At 46.8% G+C, this 19,293-nt stretch overlaps 1 protein-coding gene across 2 annotated transcripts in view; it reads right to left on the bottom strand.

The window, feature by feature from the left end:
- The window catches only part of LOC142579139 (uncharacterized), an 87,835-nt gene that overhangs the window by 41,906 nt on the left and 26,636 nt on the right, over nucleotides 1–19,293 (bottom strand). Inside the window, exon 1 of one of the 2 annotated variants that reach the window (XM_075689050.1) lies at nucleotides 5,917–6,071. The exons of the other annotated variant lie outside the window; for it this stretch is intronic. The gene's annotated coding sequence lies outside the window, so the exon portion shown is untranslated. Of the gene's footprint in view, nucleotides 1–5,916; nucleotides 6,072–19,293 lie in introns of those variants that run through there. 2 annotated transcript variants of the gene reach the window in all.

The raw sequence follows: 19,293 nt of genomic DNA, 5'->3' as shown, positions 1-19,293 counted from the left end.
TCCGCGCAACACTCTGGAGGCTGCGAGATGTTCATATAAGCTGTGATGTTGTACGGCATATACACATAGAGCTAAGTATGGATACTTCTAGCTCGCATAAGTGGCAACGATAGACGCACTGGCAGACACAGTGATGTGGGAAAGGGAATAAACTTTTTACGAGCAGCATAAAAGACGTCTTGGTCTATGCGTGTATATGTCGAAAGAACTTGCTTCTTCTATTCACAGTGTCGGACAAACGAGCGGAGAAAACCTATATCATTGCCTAATATATTTTTTTTATATCCCTACCAGACAGAAATCTGGTGGGCTCAATTGTAGTCGAGGTCTACGTAATGCGAAGCATTCATGGTTTGTACAGAACGGCTGTATGAATACTGTAACTGTTGAGCAGCGAACAGTTATGCAGAGATTATACGCTGTATAATGCTCATATTTATCATAAGTAACACTTAATTTTTCTAACGGCAAGATGTAAGATCGAAAGCAAACTTAACGGTTGGCGCATATGCAGTGGTCCCAGTGCACGTATCTAGTCGCCTCTGTGGTACATAATTTTTGACCGCACTATCACCGGGAATCGGCCCGCTAAAACCTCGAGATGCCCGCCCGCCCTATCGCCTGCAAAAAATTTAAAAAAATAAAAAAAAATAAAAATAAATAAATAAATGTGGCTGGACTCGGAGAAGAATGTTTCGCATTAAAAGCCGCTGAACTCGCGACTGCACCAATATTGGGCCGGTATTTATTACGAACGCACTCTAGTAAACGCTCTACGTGAAAAGTCTAGGGACAGCTCGGGGACGTAGCAAACGTATGTTCAATCATTAAGAAGGCAACGCAACTTACGAATGTGGGTGAAATGCTTGTTACACCATTCGGCAGCTGTCGTGTACGACGGTGCTAAGAAAGTGTCGTCTCCCGAAGAGAGCGTTGGCGCGGCGGCAGAAGCAGAGGCAGCTCACCAGAGGTCGGCACGACTTTGACCAAGGCGACCGGGGGCGCGTCGTTCGGGTTGGGGTTAGGGCGTCATCGCTGGCGCGAGCAGACGCGACGAGCAGACGATGGGGCGCGGGTGGACACATTCATTCTCGATGGCGCTCGCCTTCTCTCTCTCTCCCCTTCCGCCTCTATCTTTTCCCCTCCCCCGAACCCAATCATCCACCAAGGTTCGTAGCCTCCACGGTGTTGCGACCAACTGCTGAGATGAAGTATACGATATCACTGCGAGACTGCGACGACAGCCGATGTTCCCTCGTATACCCTCGGGGTGCAGTGCAAGAACTTGTCGGTCGATATTCCTTGCATGTGAATTAATAGGATTATAAAAAAAAGAACAATGAATGTGTCGTCCCCGCCATCTCCATATATTATTTCCCGTCTCCAACATTCCTGGGGCGATATCGCTAGAGAATTCGTGGACTTTCAAGCTTTTTGTGCGCACAACGTAAAAAAAAAAAAAAACTGTCCCGTTTAAACTGAACGTATGCCGTATTTTTGTCGGCTTCAGTTTTCTTATTCATTACATTTCTTAATCCCACACAGAATTCTAAAGCTGGAAATCGTAATGCACTCTGTTTGGTCCGTTCCATTAGTTAAGTAATTGGCGAAGAAAAATAGTATCAGTCCTTGAATAAAAATCCAGTACGCCTGCGTCACGTGGTCTTAATAATCGTTCTTTCTTTTTCACACGTTGATGGGAGATTACGTTAATTACCGTCATCAGGCGATGTGAGCCGTCTTTTATCAGACGCTGCACTCTCAGCTTGGTGCCGATTGCGTGTATGTAAATTAAGACGTAGGTGCCAGTTATTCTAAATGCCCAGTGAATTTCTTTCTTTTTTTTCGCGAGTGTGAGTGCATTTGTGTCATGACAACAGCTCAAGCTCGGACAAAAACATGTTCACACACAACACTTGCTCACTCGAGGCCGGTGTAAAAGGCATGCAACGATACACGCCAAAATACGGCCAAGCTGATCACATACGCCGACGGAAAACTCAAGACACACATGAGCACAAATCCACGAGATCTTTGCTTTGGACATTTTCGTGTCTCGCAAAGTTGACGACGGCGAATGAGCCACGCCTTTTAAGCATCGCGCTTTTTGTGATGGCGTTGTTTTTGTTCGTACCCTGGAGCGAACTTTACCTCTCTTCCTATTCAAGCGTGTCATGTGTACAGGCTGTGCGTAGCACACCCTTAAGCACGCTATTGACACATATAACGCCTTGGCGGCGCACATAATGGCACTTAAGCTCGTTTGACGAAGCACGTGGTGACGGGATACCTTCGCGATGAAGCGAGCTCTTCACAAGGCAGAAAAAAAATAAACAGAAAAAAAGAAAGAAAAAATGAGAGAGAGGGGCATAAATATCAAAACGGAAGTTGACGGAATTAACAAAGAATAGCGAGCCGCAATTAGACAAAAAAAGAAACCGCCCATGTTGGAATTAAAACTGGCGTACGTAGTGAGGTCATTGATCATCAGTGAAAGCTTTAGCCCGATTTCTTAACTTCGGATAAGAATACATAGGTGCCTGTCAAGGCTTCTTAGGGAAGACGTGTCTTCCCCAAGGGAAGGCATGCCTGCGAGGCGCGTCGATGCAATATGATGGAGTAAGTGCACAAGACGAAGGATGTAGAACGAAAGCTGACAAAAAGAAAGCTGTGTTGCGTAGGAAGCTTTGGAAACAGCTTGTTCCAACCCTTCTGCACTGTAAATGTTTATGTGATCAAAGACAGGCGATGCCACGCTGTATAAAGCCATATTTTTGGATTGGGTAGAACCTTCGACGGAACGCGCTTATAGCGCTTTCCCCAGAACGCAGAGTGCTGGGCTCTGTTTCAGTTAGCTCTATCGGCGCTATTTTCGATGACAATGACGTTGACTAGCGTTTGCCCATGAGCAGGGATCATATCGTTCGTCGACTTAGCTGCGGATTTTATTTGAATAAACGTTCTGTCAAAAAAACAAATGCAAACAGGAGATGGGGTTGAGCGGGAGAGGTCCTCACAGTTGTATATAAAGAAACTCCTGCGCCGTAGATACAAAAAAATCTCTCCACTGCCGTTACCTCTACAGCGGTTATTATGCTGAATACGTCGATACTCTCGCTATAATCAACGAAGCTATGCGCATCACTGGCCTCGGTCAGCAGCGGATTTTCGGAGAGACGCCAGCTGAAGACGTCGAGTGGAGCGGCTGGAAACGCCGACTATTTTGTCGTATTCTGTCGAAATGTATCGCTGGTTTTCTTTTTATTTTTAGTTGCTGTTTTTTGTTATTTTTCACTTGGAAAACTCCAGCCTCCTCGTAGTCCACTCAGACAACGGCGCATGCGCGCGTAAGTTATCGGTTGGGTAGTCAATAAATTATCCTTTTTTTTTAGTGTTTCCTTTTTATCATTCGTTCTTTTTTCTTTCTTTTCTTTTTTTGCTCGCTTTCATGCTCAAAAAGCTTTAGTGTGCAGGTATGGTAACACTTGCACACGTGCACTGACAGTTATGTTCACAGGAACATGGAGACCTGAAATGACCGACTGTGAGCGGACAAAGGAAGCCGCAGGCTGGAGTCATCATTTCGACGAGCGCATACCTGTCTTCGTCCAGCCAACAACTGCTGGTCACACTGACATTTCTCAGTATGAGTTGAATGAAAACGAACGATTAAAGTTGGCATTCGAGAAGCCGTATGGGCTCGACGTATATACCGGATATAAAACTGTTCTACGAGTGTAAATGTTCATCAGAAAAGCTATACTTGGTACATATTCAAATGACATCTTCGAAGCATCAGAGCAACAGTTGCTCGATGATGAATTGGATGTTTTCTCCAGTGAAGCTCAGGGCAGTATACGTGAGTGCAAGCAAACCAGTGGATTGCACAATTCTCGTCGGCATATACACTACCTTTTAAATTCCGCTTCCACATCTTTTTTTTTCTTCTTCTTGCGTGATTTGTCCGCATATATCTTCGGCGTCTATGACAGCATCTCAGGCAGCCTTCTCAAAAAGTATATAGTTGTGCAAGCGCTCGCGTGCTCTCCCACGCCTTGCGCGTGCATAGTGCCTGGAACGCTTGCGATGCAAGAAAAAATGCACGCTTCAAACGCATAAGCCATACATAGGTCCACGTCATACAGAAATATTCAGATTCAGGAGCCTCCTTTTGCGTTAGGCCCAACCATATAGTTGTTTTGCATGCATGTTCGGGATCTTACCGCACCAGCAAGATCAGCTGGAACGGAAGCGCAGGAAGTACGTATTCCTTGCTGTAGCGGGAAGCGTTGAACGAGGGATGGTTACATCGCCGAGAGCCTGCGCGCTGACATAACCTTTAATTGCTATAGCAAATATATGAATACTCCGAGCGCATTCCTGCCGTCGCCGTCACAGTGATGTTCCGTATAAAGTACAAAGGTGATAACATGGTCACCGCGCGCCCTATGCTGTATGTGCAAGTGAAAGCGTGCGCGGGTGAGGCGACGATGGCGGAACGGATATAGCTGGCGCAACGGAGGAAAGCTGGGCGGAAGTGCGCCGCCTTAAGTCGCGCGCAAGGCACCGGGGGAAGGGGAGGGGTGGCGGGGTTCTACTCTGGCGGCGGCTACGTATGACGCGAGCCGCGCGGGCCCTTCTTGAAAGCGGTCAGCGACGGGGACAGTCTGGTTGCACCGATGGCCCATAGCTTCGTGTTCGCTTTGTTTCCGCCGCTCAGCTCGCGTTCAATTGATAGGCAGCACGCAGGTCACTTCGCTCGCTACTGCTGCCGCGCTTCCTCACGCCAGCGTTTCCAGAGCGAGAGTCCGCGGTCATCGAGTGTGATGTGTTCATGTTTGCCTGCGCGCGCGTAATACCATGCTTGTTAATTTAGTTAGTAAGCGAATGTTTACAAGTTTATACGGCCTATAAAACTACAATCCTTACTTCGCATTAGATGTCTACTAATGCCTGCTTAACCGTCCTGCCTTTCCTCTTTTTTATCTCTCTCTCTCTCTCTCTCTCTCTCTCTCTCTCTCTGTCTGCTACTGTAATGGATGCTTCGCCTTTCTGGTGAAACTGTGACTTTTTGCTTGCCGTCCTCAAAGCAACGCACCCGACCCTGTGACCATGCACAATGCTATTGGTGATTGTTTATTACTGATTTACGATTGACTGATTGGTGATGTTTCGTTCATGTACAAGAGGTAAGATATTTCATAGTTGGTAGACCCCTTTGGTCGCTTGTGCGTTGTTTCCTTCAAAAATGTTGCCCGAAACGGTTGTCGAGGATTGGTCAAGAAGCATTCGCAGTATATACGCGAGATGCATACAGAGTTCTTCTAAAAGAGCATAGAAGCTGACGAACTTCAAAGCATACGAAAGTTGTTGTTACGAACAGGATCGACAATTATTGCACTAACTTCGCCACCGCTAAGAAAGAAATATATTCAGTTTTGTCTAAAGGGACACTAACGGATTAAGTTGAGCTAGATTGAAACATTATCGACGTTTCCATCTCCAGTGCCAATTTGGGTGCGAGCGTCCGCGACAATATGCCACGGCTGTTTACATGTGCGCTACTACATCAGTATTGCACTGGCTCGTGTCCCGAACACTTATTAGTACTTGTCACACCCGGTAGAGTTGGCGAACGTCGAACATCGCGCAAGTAAACGGTGCGAACTCGCGTAGACGCAAGACGTTCTTTCCTGTTCCTTCTTTACGCGCTTTCGTGCGTTGCGTTCGCGCCGTCACTTCTATCGCGTTCACAGGCACTTGCATCTAACGGAGGAAAACAGAGCGGTGAACAAGCGTTAACCTTCGAGATCTGAGAACAACAACGACATCCGAGCGCTCGAGACCAACCGCAACCGATTCTGCCCGCGCACCGAGGCACGATGACCCCGGTGTTGAAGCGAAACCGCACCGTACCTTTCTTTCTTTTCTCTTGCAACGCACAGGTGACAGCGCCCGCGGATCTTGCCCTCGGCGGCGCAGGAGGCGGCGGCCTGCCTTTCAGCTTTCACATACTCCCTTTGTCGCGGCAAGCGCGAGACGTCACACAGCCCTCGTCGCAAAAGCTGGACATGCGCTCCCGCGCGTGCGAGGAGCTCACCGTCTGCGTGCATTCGCTGCCACGCGGCGCGTTCCTTCTCCGCACAGTCAAGAAGCGGGCCTTCATTTCGGACGGCCGCGAGTTTTCGAGCGACTCGGTACTGGCGCTCAAGGAAGCGCGGTTTCGTAATAACGCGTGCGACCCGGACATTCGTCGGTGGCGTTGCCGGATCAGTGCTGCGCGCCCCGCCGTTCTTGCTGTGTATGTGGAGGGCGCCGATGCCGTCTTGCACGACGCGCTGGTATAAGCGAATGCGCATACGCAATATCGCATCGCTTACTTCTCATAACTTTGCCAACCCGCTTTTGTTCTTAGGGCACACGGGAACATTGATGTAGAAAATTCTTTGTCATCACCTCTCTCTCTCTCTCTCTCTCTCTCTCTGAGACTTCGAGATTCGAATTTTGCTCATTCAAGCCACGACCCGCAGCGTTCCGTGACTACACAGAAAAATTGACAGGAGTTCTTATGTGATTCGTTCGCAAAATTCTAACGTAGTGGCCGGTTGACGGCACGCTTGCCAGTCAGTTACGTTGGAGAGTGCCTGGCCTGCAAAAGAAAAAAGAAAATAAATAATACACGAGCCGTGGGGCAAATAAAACATTTAGGCGCCGATCAGAGAAGCTGAAGATGGGCTGGCAACAACGACATGAACGACAACAGCAGTACAACGGCGATTATAGTGATGAGGAAAATACGGAATGATGACGACGGCCAGCGACGGTTTGACAACGATGGCATGAAAACCATTAAGGGTTTCTTCAAAGGCGTTGCTGTGCTTTTTTGGAAGCGGCCGACATTACACGACAGTCTGTGATTGTTGCCAGTTGCATCGCGGTACACGGGTGAAGACTAATTATCTCTTCTCTTGGCTTCCTTTCTCCTCGATTCTTCCAAATTTTTTCTCCTCTTCCAAAGAAGGTAGCCAATCGAACATTTATCGGGTTTAGCCTCCCCGTTTATCCTCGTTTATGTCTATTTCGTTGCCTTCCTACATCTTGCTTTTTCTGTTTGCCAACAGCGCTGCCTTCCCCGTGGCATCACCGTTGAAAAAACGAACTAAGCGTGCTATACACCGTGGAATTTCATACAACTACTAGAGAGAACAGTGGCGCCAGTGTCTACGGTGTTTGCGAACAGTGCGGTTCAGTCAGCACGGGAATGACGTTTAAATGAATAAAGGCAAGGCACAAAAGACCGGGACTGAAGAAGGACACAAACGACAGAACCGGCAGGATGGCGCCGGTCCTGTCGTTTGTGTCCTTCTTCAGTACTTGTCTTTTGCGCCTTGCCTTTACTCATTCAAGCATGAACCAACTATCCCAAGCAAGAGTTTTAAATGACGTTTAGTACATGGATTTGCCTAAACTTCGTCCTTCTGGCTTTAAACGGCTTCGAGACATTGCAATGTAATCATTTTCTAGAAAATATGGTGCTATAAATAATTAACTAAAATTATAAATATCGTCTGACGGCAGGATTCGAACACATGACCTCCAGCCCAGAAGCTCGATGTCGAAACCTTTACGCTACGGACGCATGGACGAGCAGAAACAATGCAATTATCAGCGATTGCGGTGTTCACAAAGTCTGATTGCCTTCTGCATGGGAAAAAACATAGATTGCTTTGAAGTTTAGGCCCATAAAGGCAGATAAAGCGTAATAAATGAAGCCACAAGCACGAAGATCAAACAAATCCGTGTACTGACGGTCATTCCTGTGGTGGCTGAACAATCGCAGTGCCAGAGCTCCTTCAGTTATATTGCATTAAACAATCTGTGCCGAACAATGCCGAACCCCGCCATGTTGTCAAATTCTGTCATGTTGAAGTTTTAGGGAAATGAGGGAAGCCGTAGGAGCCCTGTGGCCCAATAACAGCTGATAAATAGTGAATTCGCCAATACGGCGGAGTCTCACACTGTCAGAACAGCTCCCTATAGCCTTCGTTCTTTTACTAACAACGTTTGATTTCTACAGTCTGTATGTGTTTATCAAACAGAGTCGCTAAAAGGGTCTTTCGCCTGTTCTGGTAAACTCTGCCAGTGGCTGTATATAAGCTTGGTCGGTAGATATCGCAGTTTTGCATATCGGATGACGGAGCCTCTTCAACCACGCCTTATGCACACTGTTTATCAGCGTAGTGATTTTCACCTTGCACAAGCAAGTAATTATCGGTCATGTGAACCGTTGCTCTCGCTAGATATGCTTCCTGAAAAACAGGTAAAACAGTCGCAGTTTCGCACGAAAGGCGAGGCATTCACTGCAACAGCAAATTAGTAGACAGCTATACGAAGCAAGGATAGTAGTTTAATCGGCCGTATAAATTTGTAAACCTTCGCTAACCAACTTAACAAGCATGTTGTCACTCGCGCGCAAGCAAACATGAACACATCGCACTCGATGACCGCGGAAACTCGCTGTCAGAACGCTGGAGTTATGAAGCGCGGCAGCGCCAACGATCGGATTAACCTTCGTGCTGCCTTTCGCTTCAACGCGAACTAAGTGGCGAAAACACAGCGCACACACAGCTATCAGCACTCGGCGTATTGTTCCCATTCCAGATCGCTTTCAAGGTAGGAGCTGCGCGGCCGCGCCGCATCATCCGCAAGAGCAGAGCGACTCCCTCTTTCTATCCCCTCACTATCTCTTCCCTCCCCACTGCACCCTTCCTCCCCTGCTTTCCTCCCAACCGCGCGTGATATTGAGCAGTCCTAGTCGGCTCATCCTCGAACGCTTTCAGTCGCACATACAGCATACGGCGTGCGGACAGCATACGGCTTGCGGAATTTATAGGGAATATCTCGGCGACGGCGACACGGACAGCAGAAATGCGCTGGGAGGGTCCATATAATTGTTATCGCTATAAACAGTTTACAAATAATCACTACAAGAACATTAATAAGTCCCCGTGCGGACGTAATAGACACGCAAAAGCAGGAAAATACATGTTCAAGTAAAAACCGATAACTGCACTCCGACTAAAGAAGAAGAAAAGCCCGAAAGCATATAGTGTATAGTGTAGCGTAAACCATATGGTTTACGCTACAAGTCATGTGGTGCTCACTACGAGTTCCTTAGTCACTTTTCGTCTACACTCAATACGCGGGATCGAATCCCGGCCACGGCGGCCTCATTTCGATGGGGGCGAAAGGCGAAAACACCCGTGTACCTAGATTTAGGTGCACGTTAAAGAACCCGAGGTAGTCCAGATTTTTGGAGTACCCCACTACGACTTGCCTCATAATCAGATCGTGGTTATGGCAGGTAAAACCTCATAATTAAATTTTTTTCATCTATACTCAATAGCTACAGATAGAATGAATATAGTAATTAGCGTCACATCTTACACCTAGGGAAAAAAAAGAACCTTACGTTACGTTACGAGGACGTTACGAGGGGGCGTATGCTCGCGATCAATTCTCTGGTATCCACTAAGCACATGTCTCAAAGGAACAAGGAAACGTCCACTATCACCGCTGACTAAAAACCACCTCCATCAACATGTTTGCTTTTTCACTATACGAGCTGGTCGGAGTGCAAGGGCGCACCGCGAATTCATCGACAAACCATGTGGGAGAGTTAATTACTGGTAGTTAGCGGCCCTTACCCAGCGTCTAGTGCCATTTTAGGAACGAACCGAGCGCTGCTGTTAGCCAGGAGAAAGCTGGCGGTCCATTAGCATCCTGCCCCCCCCCTTTTTTTTTTTTTTTGCTCATCCTATCGGATAGCAAGCAACGTACGCTTTGAAATAAAGGATTCTGTAGCGGTCTGCTTTGAAAGCCGCGCCATGCCTGCCAGGTTTACGTTTTCTTCTTGAATATATACCGGCCGCGTTCAAGGCACGCAGCTATTACGAGGCACCGATTACACGCACTGTACCCCAACCCCTCCTTCTCGCAGACTTTATTTTATTTACGTACCTGCTTCTGTTTACGTGTGTCAGGTAGAGTGCACGGCGGCATTAGTCCGAGGCGCCGCTACAAGAACAAGAGTCGGGTACAGCGTCGTTAAGAACATGTGTTAGTCTGGACAGCCTTGTAAGGGCCCTCCGAGAGCAGCCAGTAAGAAAGGCTTGGAGCTTGACTGCGCGCTCTACCGACGTTTACTACCCCGCATACTGTATTGCCAGCTCGAAGTACTACTATGCGCGGAGAGCGTTGAAAGCCCATAATGCCTACGGAGCCGTGAGGAAAAAACTCATGGTGTACAGAGTCGGCCATTTTACTGCGTACGAAACTCGTGCTCCTCTGGACGGCCTTGTCGAAGGAGGCAAGCTGTAGTGTCGTCACTGTTGGTAAAAAACTGAACGACGCCGCTCGAAGAGGGGTTAACAGCACTGCTAACAAAATCACGCTTGACTACTACCCATTACGAGAGCGCCAAGTTCACTTAAATTAGCATCGCTGTCACTGACTTGCGAGATAGATAGATAGATAGATAGATAGATAGATAGATAGATAGATAGATAGATAGATAGATAGATAGATAGATAGATAGATAGATAGATAGATAGATAGATAGATAGATAGATAGATAGATAGATAGATAGATAGATAGATAGATAGATAGATAGATAGATAGATAGATAGATAGATCGTGCGTGCGTGCGTGTACGCTCTCATCACGCAAAAGATTCTTGAAGGTGGCAATGTTAACATTATTGTACAGTAACTTCGAAACAGAAGGTTATACAGCCCCGTAGTATTGGCATTTGGGCATTTCTTGCTGAAGTTTGAAAGCAACATCGATTCGAAATAGAAGCGCCGCGCGTAACCTATGATCTATGGGTTCCCAGAAACGTGAAAATGCGCTGACCTAACGAAGGTTACCGAGCTTGGACTGCTTACGAACACAGCGGTGACGAAATGTTCATACGCGGACCGCGTACGAACACTGGTCAACACGATGTTCTCCAAGAGTTTCCCATCAGCTCGGGACTCATCCGTCATGGCCTTTAATTACTTCTAGCTCTCCCCTCCTTCCGCGCTTCCGTTATTTCATTTCGCAACTATACATGCGAAGCCCACGAGTCGATGTATTATTTCCGGCTCATTGTTGGTCCGCTCAACTGCGGAGAAAAGATATTAGCCCTGACGGACGGCGGCTACTCCGGACACCTGCGCAGGTAGACGCGATGAGATGCGCGTAGAGCTCTATACGCACATATATCTCTTCCCGTGGCAGGGAGGAACAATGACGGGCAAAGTTCGGGAGCTTCACTGCATGGCGAGAGCGGCACAGGGCGCGCAACAACGGTGCAGTTCTTTTGAATCTCGAATGGCAGCGTGCACCCCTCAAACAGACAGCCGCCATTTGTCCTTACAACAATAGCAGCACTGCTGGGTGTACGCTGTATGCATATGTGAGAGTAGTGTGATGGCTTCGTTGTTCCCTTTTGACACTTTCTATGTTAGGCTCATTATTCCGACGGATTGCGGTATGCAGAAGACCTCGGCGCAGCTGGGAATGACGAGAGTTTTAAGGAAGCGAAGTTTGTGCTTTAGGCGCGAATTCGTGTGGAAAGGGGACGGGGGGGGGGGGTATTTTGTAGTTTCTTTTTTTCTTTTAGGAACAGGAGCGTCAAGTGAAGCTTATTTTCAAATTAGGCAAAAAGGAAAGACCCGTGGAAAAGAAGCTGCCTGTAGGAAATAAGCTAGTGGAGAGAGAGATAGAGAGAGACATCCTTTATTGGGAGCTGGAGAGAGGGAAACTAAAGAATGAAGACAGAGATGTTAACTAGGAAATCGTCTGGTTGGCTACCCTACGCTGGGAAAAAAATTGTAATAGAAAGAAAAGAGAGAAGAAGGCGATGGGGGAATGTGTGCACGTGCAAGGCCAGCATCACGCAGTTAAAGGCACTCGCACAAGCCAGTCGTTTTGAAAAATCACCCAAAGGGCTTTCACTGGCTTCAGCGCCAGTGGTCCGTGGGGACGGTATTCCAGTGTCGTGCCGGTGCGCTCCCCGGATGATCGTCTAGTCGCCTCCATGCGGTGGACATTGATTGTTTGTATGTCGCATTGAGTACGGTGGCACAATTAGGTGGTCGACGTTCTCTTCGCAGCCACAGACATCACATGCAGTACTCTCAGCCGTTCCACTTAGCGCTGAATAAGCTCTCGTAAGAACAACTTTTAACCAAACACACTATGGACCCCTCTGGGCGCAGTTCCGAGTTGCAGGCTAAGGCGTTTGTCTGTGCAGTCTGGTGCGCCTTATATGATACGGTGCTCCACTCGGCTAACGGGAGTGTGCGCGCCAGGATGCAAAGCTGCCTTGCAGCGTCAGTCCTAGAGAGAGGAATTGGGACGCAGTGCATGGTCGCCTTCACGTGACTTACGAGCAGCCTTGTTGGCGTCGCCATTTTTCGGTGACACTGCAATCGCTGATGCACCATTGAAAAGAAACCTCGTGGCCTGTTTTCTACCAAATGATGGTTAAGTTTCATGATTTTCCACGTCAGTCTGTCGTGAGTTCCATTTCAGAGGAACCACTGCATACAATATAATGTCGGCTTTTGAGTCGCAGAAGTCTGTCCAATATGCATCACTACGCACTGCATATTGCTTATTACTTTGTTCATTGCTTTGTCATTGGCTTTAAACTTACATTTTTCGTTATTGGTTATTAGCTAACATTGTATTAGCAGCCAAGCTTTTTGTGTATACGTTGACCTACTGCATATTTCCTTTTTTCTTGTTGATTGCATAACCACTCCGCTCTGTAATGCCTTTGACCCTGAGGTATACTTAGTAAACAAATAAATTTTTTGCGGGACTCTGTCTATCGATAATCTGAAGTGCACCGCGAAGAACCACGAGTTCCTTAGCTGTAGACGTTGTGACGCGCGAAGCCTTTAACGGTTGCGTTATTGTTTCTTTTTTTGTTTTGTTTTTTGTCCGTATAAGTACAGTCCTTCCGGAACTGGTCGATGTAGTTGAGCCATCAGTAAGGACACGTGTGCAGTCACTGTAATTCTCATACGAGAAGGGTAACTGGCGTTGCTTGATGCAGACAACGGTAACACAAACTTTTTGCGAAGTCCTGGGATTGTGAGGCTCCCTCTGAAGGATGCCTCGCAATTTCTGTTGGAAGCCGTAGCGAGAATAAAGGAGGAGGAGGAGGAGGAGGAGGAGGAGGAGGAGGAGGTAAGAAAGAGAGAAAGCAGTGATGTTAACCAGAAGCGCGTCTGATTGGCTACCCTAGTCTGGGGGACGGGAAAGCGGGAATACAAAGATGAGATAGAGAGAGGAGGGGGAGGAAAGACGCAGTGAGCTAGCTCCCGCACGCGGATGGCCTGAGCGAGTCAAAGGCGTTCACATAGGCCAGTCACCCTCAAGAAAGACAAAAGTGCCTTCACAGCTTGGTGGGCCGACGAGATGGGGACGGTCTTCAGGTAACGTCTGCACGGACAACGGCCAATCGTCCAGTCTTCGCATTGCGTAAGATTGTGTTTTTTTTTTTTTCGACTGAAATCGATGACAATGGCGCAATAAATGTTCGATGTTCTCTTCGCCGCCGCAGATGTCGCGTGCAGCACTGTCGGTCATTCCAATCAAAGTAGTGTACGCCTTCGTAAAAGCCACTCCCAACCACAGCCGGTATAGAAGCGATTCCTCACGTCGGTGAAGCCGGGGTGCAACGAGAATAAAAGACGCAATTATTGAAATAGGTGAACTACCGAGAAGCAACCGCCGCATTTAGAAGCCACGGTGCGTGTCGTGCCAAGTTATGCGGAACTTGCAGTTTTATGCAATGCAGTTTTATGCGGAACTCATTTTCGCTAGATTCTCATTCAGTTTAAAGCTAAGCGTAAGCTTAATTCTAAGGCTGCCCATATATTTTTAACCTTGCACGTTTTCTCTGGGTTTATAAATCCAAAGTCAAACTTACGTTTGTTAGTTTGTTTGAATCCGATGTTCAGTTTAAATCGCACTTCTTTGATCACACTGCAAACGCGACCCCGGCATGAACAGGGTTTATATGCAAATGAGATGCACTTTGTCAGCGCTCTCGACTTCATTTATCAGCCCTTTTAGCGTAGTTTCAGGTGAAACGCCACATCGCTACAACAGGTATCAAGTACAGCCTTTCACACATGCGCTGCGTATGGTAATATTTTGTGAATAAACTTACGGACTTTCTGAGGGCACAGAAATGGGGAGGGAGGGGGGGGGGGCGTGCAACTGCGGTTTTCAAACGAACAAGACACGTGTGGATCGGCGCTGCTCAATCTTCGTTCGTTTATAGGCCTAACGTATCATCCCCGCATTTGACGCGCACTGTCAACAAACATTCCTTATGCATGTAAGCGTTATCTTCTTCCATCTATGCGTGTTCGGAATGAATAAAAAAAAAAACATTCGTCTCGTGAAATGTCAGCGCTGTGAGATGTATCTTCGTAAGTCAAAATCGCATTCGTCTTGCCTTCTTAAACCTGCACTGACACAAACACATGCGCGGGCGCCCGCATAAACACGCGAACAAATGGCTACGCATGCACCCATGCACACACGAACGTATGAACCCCTTCAGAAGGTCGGACGATTTTTCTCTGTGAAACCGCCGCAATGTAACAATGTTCCGGAGCCTTTCAGTGTCGAGACAGCGAGCCAAAGATCGTACCGCTCGTTGAATATTGAACGAGTTGTCATTCCGGCATACCAGATACACGCGCACATTGCGTTAGAGTCCATTTCCATGCGGAACGTTCTTGCCCTTTAATTGAGTCAGGAACGAGCGAACTAACGAAAGAACGAAAAAAAAAGTGTCGCATCTGTTCGGCATCCCGCCTCTCTAAACACGCGTCATTCATACCCCCCCCCCCCCCCTCTACGCTTCTTGTTGCACCTCGTATAACCAACTGAAGGAAGGACTAGTTGCGAGGTCCCTTCAGGCGGAACTGGCGCCCCGATTTTGGAGAACCGACATAGGCTCTAGCCAGAACGTCGGTGTCGCAGCGTTTTTCTGTGAAGGCGGCGCTTCTTTTCTTTTTTTTTTTTTTGTTTTCTTTTTCCCCAAAGTTCATCGATCGGCCTCTATGTTCTGCGTGGCGTCTGATTCGGTGAGACGCTCTGGCGTTGTTTATGCACCCTACTATATACACGTCTAACCACCGGAAAGCCACGGCGCTGCTCGTGCGTTTCGCGAGGGGGCCGGCAGCGTCAGCGTGCGCTCTCTCTCTCTCAACCTCTTTCGCATCGAGGCTCACCTCTTCTCTTTTATTCATCGGCGCCGCGTAAGATTAAAGAAAGAAAACCGACTTCGCGAGTTGACGTGATGTCATGTTTTATTAAAGTGGAAAGTCGGGCGAGTTGGTATGCATTCATAATGGCAACAGAGCTAACAAAACGATGACGGAGTGAAAGCACACGGGACGAGCACTGACTCACAACCAAGTGTGGGCGAGTGCATGTATAGGGCAAACTGGCCGGTGCATCAATGTAAGACTTAGGGGGCATGAATTGTCCTTAGACAAGAATGATTATGCGCATGTTATGCCCTTGTTTTGTTGTGTTATTCCCATTGCCGACAATGTAAGTGTAAGCCTCTGCTCAAAGAGACAACAATTTTGTTTAAGCATACTGATGTATCCGCTAGATTAGTCGTGAAAGCAGCCCACGTTGCGCGGAATGGCTCGTGGTGGATTAGCCAGCCTTTGATGGCGCTTTCTCAGCAGGAAATAATTTACCTAGACAGCTCGATACGGTAACAGATGCCCTGTATCCACGCGGCCTGGTTGTGCGTTCCTCGTTTGGCCATGTGATCGCCTGTGTCGCTTATATTCCTGGGTGTGTGTGTGTGTGTTTCAGTAAACTTCGTTGTGAGTCAGCGCTCGTCCTGTGCCCTTTCACTCCGGCGTCATTTTGTTCGCGCTGTTACCACTGTGAATGTCATGTTTTTTTTTGGTTTTTTTTTGCAGTGCGAAAGACAGGACGAGAAGAGAGAGAGAGAGAGGGGCGATATAAGGAAGGCAGGGATGTTAACCAGTCGAGAGTCCGGTTGGCTACCCCACGCCGAGGGAAGGGAGAAGGGGAATAGAGAGAAAATAGAGAGAGCTGTCCCTATGCTGCCGCTGAATCTCTTTGGGCAAAATCTGTGGAATCTAAGTGAGAATGACCGGTTCTAGTTACCTTTCGGAGCAATATCCTTACTTGCAACTCTTTAACTGCCTTGTAAAAACTGATGAAGTGAAAACTTTTCGTTGATTGAAACATCGAGATTTACAACTTTAATGTCATTCTCTGTCTTCGTTTCTCTTTTTTCCTAGAAGTTCTACAAGTATACCATCGGCAAAAAGAAAGAAAGAAAGAAAGAAAGAAAGAAAGAAAGAAAGAAAGAAAGAAAGAAAGAAAGAAAGAAAGAAAGAAAGAAAGAAAGAAAGAAAGAGAAAGGAAAGTACCCCGCCGACCGGGTAGCAATTTACGTGGCCATAACTGCGGCTTGGTGTAAAAAGGAAGCTTTATGCTTGTTGCACACGTATTACTGAATATTTCACAAGCAAGTGTTCTTTCTTTTTGTTTTTGAATTTTTTCCGGTAGCCTTAGCAGAAGTTATCTTTCAGATGTTTTATAGCTTACATATAATAGCACTAAAATTCGCGAAGCGAAGAACAATAAGAGCAGTATATCCGCGAGGACTACCGAAAGTTTGCTTCCACCTAAATTATTGATTTTTTCTGTATATGTGAAAAGGAAATTTGAACAGTAACGCATACTTTCTTGACTAAGAAGCAAGCTAAAAGGAACGTGCGCGTAACAGAAAGACGTCAGAGAGAGTTGTGTTATACTCCAAATGAAATAGGAACCGTACAATAAACAGCTAAACATAAGCGCCAAAATGGAGCATATAGAAGTGGGGGGAAAATCGATTCATACGAAGTGCTGGTCATTTCTTGTCTTCCCACCCATCGAGGTGAAAAACCATCTGGCAGCAGTGTTGTTAGCAGAACTCCCACCGCTGCCTTTTATAGGTCAGAAGTTAAGCGGCGGTCGCATGTGTTCTGCTGAGCGCTTTCAGCTTCCGCTTGCGACTCAAGAAATTGCTCGTTACTTCTTTTTTAAAGTTGTTTTATGCAAAACTGGGGGCAAGGAAAAGACAGACTTAGCCAAAACTTGAGCCTGTCGTAAGCTTCCGAGTGAGAAATGATAGGTTCACAATAGAACGGATACAAAAACAAAAGTAAGGCCTTAGAAAAAAAGCCAGGTATTAACGAGCAATTGCGCCGAGTGAGAAAGAAGTCCGCTTGTAACGTCGCGAATAGCGGACGAACCGCATTCTTAAACGAGGCCTTTTTCTTCGGTACCAAGTGAGCGAGGTTGAGTCGCCTTGATAAGGTGATCTAACTGCAGAACAAGAGCGGGTAATCTTTGTGCCTTCAGCGGAATGTAAGCTACAATATCGATAGCCCACAGGCAAAATCACCCTTATTGCAGTGACGAGAAGAGCGGAAGTTTCCCTCGGATGTTCAAATGCACAATACTGTTAAAAGCATATGTGTTGCGTTTTTCTTTACGTACAGCTCGCGTCACGTTAAGAGGAAACTTCAGCGCGGGTGCTCCTTTCTAAATACATGTAAAAGGAGAATTCGTTTTTCTAGGCAACCACTGCACCAAATTTGACGAGGTTTGCTGCATTTAAAAGAAAAAACTTAATATCTAGTGATTGTTGGCTTCCAATTTTTTATTTAGATCGTCAATTTTTTATTAAAAACTGGCAAAATCAAAAATTTTCAGAAAACGAAACTATCAAGTTTACAGCTCTCTGACTCAGCAAGGAAAAATGATATCACAATTCTGTGGATTGCATCTGATAGTACATCTAAAGCAGACAAAATTGATATGTTACACATGAATCTAAAAAAGATTAGTAATATGGAAATACAGCTTTTGCAGAACCCTTGTGCAGAACGTAACAAATTCATGTAAGATACAAATTGACATACCGAATTTGTCCGTTTTGAATGATTTAATGAATGCCGTTTACAGAACCACGATATCTGTTTTTGATGCAGCGCTATTAACTTATAAACTTCGTGCATCTATCCTGCTCTCGAACTTTCGAATTTTTGAAAATCCTTTTCACAAAATGCAGGCCTTAAATCGAAATTCCGCTTGCGATAGTCACCATAATTTACCATTTTCTCTCAAATGCAACAAATTTCATTAAAATCGGTCGAGGGGTTATTTCAGAAAAGCGTTTTTGCGTTTTACATGTATTTGAATAGGCCGCGTCGGAGTTGGGGCCCGAGCTAAAGCTTCCTCTTAAGCGATATCTCCGAATGCTAATCTAAGCTCTAATCAGCGCTGCACTGATTGCAGCTCCCGTCAGACGTGCAAGCATGTAATCTATAGTCACAATTTAGGGGACGTCCTGAGCAGAAAGAACCGACGGAAAGTAATGCAGCTTCGTTTAAGCGTTAAATAAGTGTCGCCTGTCAGAGTAACATCTATATACTGTCCAAGATTGCAGTGCCAAATTTATGAGGGCGCCTCGACAGTGTAAGTCGATACGGTGCGTATTGCAATAAAGGCTATAGTCGAGAACGGGGAAACAGATTAATCAAGAGAGAGAGAGAGAGAGAGAGAGAGAAAGAGATAAGGAAGGCAGGGATGTTAACCAGCCTAGAGTCTGGTTGGCTACCCCACGCTGGGGGAAGGGAGAAGGGGAAGAGAGAGAAGGGAGAGAGAGAAGGGAGAGAGACGTGCACAGACACTAATTGAGTCAAAGCCACTCGTGCAAACCAGACGTTCTCAGAAAGCACAAAAGTGTCTTCACTACCTTCTGAGCCGATGATTGGTGGGGACGGCGCTCTAGTACTGTCTGTTCACTCAGAGGACGACCATCTAGTTTCCTCAATGTGCTGGACAAAGATTGTCGTTGTGCTTGAAATTGAGGACAGTGGCACGATAAGTGGTCAGTGTTCTCCTCGCATCCGCAAACATCACATGCAGGACTATCAGCCATTCCAGTTATAGTTGAGTAAGCTTTCGGGAAGGCAGCTCCCAGCCACAACCGACACAGAAGAGACGTTTCGCGTCGGTGCAGTCCGGCCGAAGGTCTGAGTTGCAGTGAAGGGTTCAGTATGTGCAGTCTGCTGCGCCTTGTATGTGCGGTATTCCGCTCTGCTAATGAGAGCAGGAAAGGCCTATGAAAGATCTATGCTGCACCTTTACAGGATCTTATTTATTCGACT

The sequence above is a fragment of the Dermacentor variabilis genome, chromosome 4 (assembly GCF_050947875.1).
Source record: "Dermacentor variabilis isolate Ectoservices chromosome 4, ASM5094787v1, whole genome shotgun sequence".
In the NCBI taxonomy this organism is placed as follows: Eukaryota; Metazoa; Arthropoda; class Arachnida; order Ixodida; family Ixodidae; genus Dermacentor; species Dermacentor variabilis.
This window is presented reverse-complemented; position numbering and strand designations above follow the sequence as displayed.